Source organism: Aedes albopictus, chromosome 1 (assembly GCF_035046485.1).
Source record: "Aedes albopictus strain Foshan chromosome 1, AalbF5, whole genome shotgun sequence".
NCBI classification, from domain to species: domain Eukaryota; kingdom Metazoa; phylum Arthropoda; class Insecta; order Diptera; family Culicidae; genus Aedes; species Aedes albopictus.
This window is the reverse complement of record NC_085136.1, coordinates 34,561,683-34,568,526: the sequence shown is the minus strand read 5'-3', so window position 1 is coordinate 34,568,526 and position 6,844 is coordinate 34,561,683. Positions and strand designations below refer to the sequence as shown.

Below are 6,844 nucleotides of genomic sequence, written 5' to 3'. Positions count from 1 at the left end.
AATATGATAGCGGATTTGGAGGACATTAGCGGATATCTGGTAGCAAGTGACACCTTGGAGGAGCACATAGAACAACTAGACAGGTTGTTCGCACGAATTGAATAATACGGTTTCCATCTAAAAATTGAGAAGAGCAACTTTTTCATCAAGCAAATCAAGTACCTTGGACTAATCGCTGATAAAGAGGGACTTCGACCTGATCCAGAAAAGGTCAAGGCAATTGTCAAGATACCGGCGCATCATGATATTCAAACATTACGTTCATTCCTGGGAGCAATGAACTACTACGGCCAGTTTGTAAGAACCATGCATGAGCTTCGCCAACCACTTGATGCCCTACTCAAGAAAGATGTTAAATGGAATTGGATTCAAGCGTGCCAGGAATCATTCAACAAGTTCAAGCAGATCCTTCAGTCAGACCTGTTGCTGACCCATTATAACCCGAAACAGCAAAAATGATAGTTGCAGCAGATGCGTCACAGAATGGCCTGGGCACTGTTCTTCTTCATCGTTTTCCTGACGGCACCGTTAAAGCAGTTTGCCACGCTTCCCGGACGTAGACCAATGCTGAGAGGAACTACGCACAAGGTGAAAAAGAAGGACTTGCTCTTGTATTTACCTGCACCAAGTTCCATCGCATGACTTTGGACAACGTTTCACACTACGCACGGACCATAAGCCACTACTGGGAATATTTGGATCATGGAAAGGAATACCAGTTCATACAGCAAACAGACAGCAAAGGTGGGCGTTACCTCTCTTGCAGTACGATTTCAAGCTGGAATTCAAGCCTTAAGTATGCTGATGTCCTGTCACGATTGATCGGTAAACATTCCAAGCCGGATGAGGACTAATTCCCCAGAACATAACTAGCTATCCCGGCAAACGTCGTTCTGCCTGCCTACTGTGTTTTTTGACATGCATCTCTGTTGAAAAATTCCTTGCAAAATGGAATTTCAAACTTTCTCGTTTTCGGTGCGTTCCCGGTCGATTTTCCCAATTATTTATTCGGACAAACACGTCGGAGCCTTGCACGAATGGAACACTGAAAGAATGGTGTAGATCCGTTGGCCCGTTCCCGAGTTCGTGACATACAAACACCATTCCATTTTTATTTATATAGACTAGTTCTTTTTAAAGGCTGCATCCTGTTAATCGACCTATTCTCTCAGCATTTGTGCAGCGGTTCGTACGATTCCAATACTTTGTTTCAAAATACATAAACTTTCAGTGGAACATCGTCAAAAAATTGAGCACAAATGATGTACAGAGGTTAAAATGCCACTTAGCAAATGAGCAAAATAATTAGGAAGTAAGTGAGAAAATCATATAAACAGCAAAAATGATGCACTGTGGGAAGAACACGTTTGAGCATAAGCAAATAAATGGGTCAAAATTAAATGTCCTTCTAACCCTCTTTTGGATAGACGTATGATGAAGGTATGTATTTGGGCGCATGAAAAAACAGTCTAACTTTCACAGAGAGGGTAAAAAAATGTGACCATTTCGAATCCCAATATAATCGTGGCAAAGAACGTTTGAACTTTCGATCCTATAGTTAGCAGAAACATCAAAAACGAAGCCTGAAACAAGAACCATCGACCAGGCCCAGACATCTGAAGACTAGGTGCGTCTATACTTTCTGGGGCAGTCTTTTTGGGCTTATATTGACGCTCGCATTGAGGACTACGTACGCAAGCAGCTTCAAAAGCTCCAGTGAAGACTACTCTATCATCGTGGCCTATACCTTCTCAACCGTGGACCAGGCTACATTTGGACTACGCTGGACCAATACAAGGACGGTGTTTTCTGGTGATAGTGGATGCTCATTCAAAATAGCCTGAAATATTCGCTACTACCAGTTCAACGGATGGGGGAGAAAAATGTGGAAGAAGCACTGCAAACATTCCTTCAAGCATATCGAACCCTTCTCTATTGAACAGTAAATATCCGGCTGAGGCATTGCTCGGGAGAAAGGTTTGGACTGTCTTCGATCTAATGAAACGACCGGAACAGCAGGTGATACACAGCAATGAGAAACAAAATGCTCAACTCAACAAGAAACATGGGGGGCTATTTTATAACTCGAGTCGATTAAATCGGGTCGCCTGCTATCACTCGAGTCGAGCAGAAAAGCTATCACAGAAACCAAGTATCGCAATTTCGCGATCGGTGAGCAAGTGTATGCTGAAATTCACATACGAAATGACAAATACTGGGCCGAAGGAGCTATCATCGAGCAAACAGGAAATGTGGTGTACAACGTTCTTTTGGAAGACAAACGACGTCGAGGTTTGATCCGATCCCATGCAAATCAACTACGACGACGAACACTATCGGCACCTGCAGCCATTGAAGATAATACGATTCCGTTGCAAATACTGCTGGACGAGTTTTCAGTCAGAGAACCCATTCTAGTTCAAGAAGACGATGGAGGTCAACAGTAGGTTTCACCAGAAGCAACTACGACAATCCGCTATCCCAGCAAGTTGAAGTTCAGCTGCAACCGTTTTTGGATGTTCCTGGGCCTTCGAGATTGTACGACGGGCTTGGTGGTCTAGTGGCTACCGCTTCTGATTCGTATGCAGATAGTCAAGGGTTCAATCCTCAGCCCGTCACTTTCATCCTACTTTGTATCTTTCTATCCACTTTCTCTCTTTTCTATCTCTTCTCTACATATACAACTCATGTATATTCATATGTTCATAGCCATCGCTAGAACCAGAAACGAATTGCAAAAACTCTTTATGCAATTCAGTATTATAATTTCTATTTTATACTATTCATTTCAGTATCATAATGACTTACTTTTCCGTACCGGTTCATTATGCCACTGAAATGAGTTGCATAATGAAAAATAGTTGCATAATGTTTATTATGTAACTCATTTGAGTTGTATAATGATAAAATCATTGCATAAAATTTTGTATGGAACTCGTTGCAAAACTCGATTTATTTCAGCACTCTTCGTACTTATCCAACTCGGCAAGCCTCGTTGGATAAATGTACGACTCGTACTGAAAGAATCAACTTTTTGCAACTCGTTACATTAATAACTATTTCCCTTCCTTCTAACTTCCACAGCACAGTGTATGTAACGCCTACAAGTTATGCAACCAAAGCGAACTGTGCCGCTTGTCCTTCATAGTAATCACCACACAATCTATCACCTTACGAATACATCTCCTATCCCTGGATCTCATCACCGACCCAACGGTGACTCCCAGATCTCCCATCCTTTCCGTTTATCAAATACCCCAGTCCGTGCTGGTTGTGCGGATGCAGTGGTGCTCTCGGTCTTTAGTAGCAACAATCAGCACACTCCAACATTCCTTTCCCTTCCCAACTGGTCACCGATCGACGATCAACAAACTGGAGGAACTACGAGCAGCGGGGAAAGACGAGACGGATCATGAGATGGCAAGACTGAGAGAGAAAACAGCGCTACTAGATCACTGTATCACCAACAACCACAATTTTCTATTAGATAAAGTAGAAGTATTAGACTCAAGCAACAAAAAACAGAATTTAGCCATATTAGAGCCATGCCACATCTTGAACACACCAAACACTGTTAACAAACGAACTGACACCGAAAACCAGAGTGGCACGTACGCAGGGATATAACACACAGTCAAAACGACACAGCACACAACACATAGAAGAACAGAGGAATAGGCGCACAATAGCGATCATCATTATAACGAGAAACAGACAGAATCGAAATCTGGCGCGAAAGTGACGCCGCCGGTAAGAGATAGATCGTAGGAGGTAAAACAGATACTGATAGATTTGAAAAAGTGCGCCAACCAACGAACTCAACCACGTGGGTGTTTAGATACCTCTTTCGGAAACTGGTACCCGAATAATTCTGTTTTCTCGTTATAGTGAAGTGAAGACGTGCGACTATGTTTAAAACATACATAACCTCACGAGTAAACGGAGGGATTGTATCTGTAAGATTATGTAGAATTATGCTTAAAACCTATGTTAAAACCTGTCCAATTTGCAGATCCTTTGAAAAAGGCACAATATATGTGACCGAAACGTCAGGTGTTGAACCAATATCCGTTTATGATTACATAGAGACTGGAAGCCGAAAACCCCCGCTAGCATATAAGAACATGGCCGGCGCCGTTTTTGATCCAAAATATATGAGCTGCTTAAATTGCACTTTGAGAATAAGTGAAGTGTTCCAGCCCTTATTCATTTGGATCTCAGTGCAATTGGTACCAGCTCAGATCAATCATGGAGGAGCAACCATTGGATTGACATGTATATTCAGATTTGATCGTTTTTGATCGAGAAAAAAAGCCGTTCTCAGAGTTCATGCCAAAACGTCAACAAGGCTAGAGCGTTTTGTTTCTTACACTGTTTTCCGGTCAAACAAACTCGAAATTGTGTCCGAAATGGTCGGCGGTGTCACCTACGCATTTTTCGCAGATGATACTGCGTTTTTGGCAACTGATGACGACCCCCAAATCGTCACCTGTAAACTTCAACATGCTCAGAACCAGTTACAGCAATTCCAGCAAAAATGGCGTATTAAAACAAATGCTTCGAAAACTCAGGCGATATTCTTCACCCGAAGACGTTCACCGAGATACCTTCCGACCGCAGAAATAACCGTCAACGGATCGACAGTTCCCTGGAAGGAGGAAGTTGAGTATCTGGGACTGACTCTGGACAAGAAGCTTCTGTTTGATAAGCACATAAACCGCGCAATCAACAAAGCCAACTGCTTATCCCGTTCTCTGTACTCGCTGGTCTACGATGAATCGCTTCAGATGACCAACAAGCTTCTTCTCTACAAATGCGTGTTCAGGCATGTTCTCACATACGGGTGCCCAATATGGGAAAAGTGTACGTTGTCCCACCTCCGACGACTGCAAATTGAGCCGTCCTCAAGAAACACGGTAGTTTTACCAGCTCAAAATGTGTAGGGGTCAAGGACGAGACATGCGGCGACGTGAGGCGATTGAAAGTTAGAAGCTGTACCACGATGAGCATGATATCTAATCAGTTCAAACAGTTTTGGCAGCTGTTTAAACTGATTTTCAAATTGATTCCCGTGCACCAAAACGTTTGACAATTGTTTACGTTTGGCCCGGTTTTGCATATAGATCCAGAATATGCAGTTGTCTGAATGCCGCTTAACACGTTCACCGCTTTATCTTCGTAAATCTGTTCAACAAAATAAATGAATATAAGAATAGGTTTTGTTGATGAATTAGAAACGATTTCTTCAACCACGCTAATTTAATACGTTACCATCGATATTTGTTTTTATCAAGTGCGTTACTGAATCAGGGGGTTCATTTCTTCACTTCCTCCCCTATGTAAATGAGAGTATCATTTGGGTAAATGTTTGTTGTTCTTGTTACTTACACACGAAGAAATTCGATCCATTGCAATTATTTTTTTGTTGTCTGCAATTTCCTCTCTTGCAGTTTTGCATTTTGAAGAGTAGCATATGTTGTGTTGTGTTATAGCGATGGAGATTTTGCTGCAGTAATTAGCCATTTATTAGCTTAATCGCCCTGTAAGCCTCCTCGGTTTACATATGGCCCGGTTTTGTTAGTGCCATCGGTATGGGGGGGGGGGGGGGGGGGGGGGGGTGAGTCAGTGTATGTGCTAGTCCCTATTATCAAGTATGTCACTATGTTAAATTTATAAATACAGATTACAAGGCAATTGAACTTCTATTTTTTTAAGCTACTTCCACAGGGGATACCTACGCTTTGGAACGACCGTAAGGGATTCATTTGAAAATGCGTCAAAAGACGCTTCGCCAAACATAGACAAACTATCTGGGATTTGTGGATTTTAAAAATAGATCATGTTAGTCTGGTATGGACTTATCCACCGATGAACCAAATTCATCGCGGTCCGAGAATTTTGACACTAGAGCGGGGCCGTTCCAATCAGAATTGGACGATTCTGATTGGAACAGACCCCGCTCTAGTGTCAAAATTCTCGGACCGCGATGAATTTGGTTCATCGGTGGATAAGTCCATACGCAAAGATTAACATCAATCACCGGCCGCGACCTTATGATTGTTTCTATTCTACATTTCTACCAGAGGAACTTACTTTTACCGTTCTCTTTTGCTGTAGGTAGTTGTTCTCCGAACGTTTTTTTTTTCTACATTTCTCCGCATCGCTCATCTTGCTGAGTGCCTGTCTCAACGATAATGGGCAAGGAATTTGAAAATGTGGCGGCTTTAGGATTTCATATGCTTCAGCGGAATGTCAATGCTATATGTCTGACCTAAAATACGAAATCCATATCTATAATTGATGTCACAATACAGTGGTGGTTCGATTATGTCAGTTTTTTGACCCATTTTGTTTCGAGGAACTTCTCCAAAGATTCCTGAAGAATTACTTCCATATTTTTTTCAGAAATTACTGCTCAGATTCCTCCAAAAGTTTATGCTGGAATTAGTGCAAGAATTCCTGCTCCAATTCCACAAGCAATCCCTTATGGAATTCATCTACGGATTTCTCTTGAGTAATTGCTGCAGTGGTTCCCCCGGGAATCTTTTCAGAAATTTCTTCTGGTAACCTTCCGGAAATTATTTGAGACATTCTGTCAGGATTTTCACAGAGATAGCTTTAAGAATTGTTTCAGGGATTCTTATAGAAATTCCTCCAAGAACTCCCACAGGCAATTCTTCCAGGCATTCCTCCAAAATACCGTTAGAAATCCTTCCAAGGATTTATCTAGGAATTCTTCTAGGGATTCCTCCAGACTTTGGACCTCTGGAGTCCAGAGACTCATCCAGAGATTTTTCAGTGTTTCCTTTAGGAATTTCCTTATGGTTTTCTCTAGAAATTCCTG

The 6,844-nt window shown here is 42.0% G+C and overlaps 1 protein-coding gene across 1 annotated transcript in view; it reads left to right on the top strand.

The window, feature by feature from the left end:
* The window catches only part of LOC109428533 (adenomatous polyposis coli homolog), a 33,623-nt gene that overhangs the window by 5,983 nt on the left and 20,796 nt on the right, over positions 1-6,844 (top strand). The gene's annotated exons all lie outside the window — the stretch shown is intronic.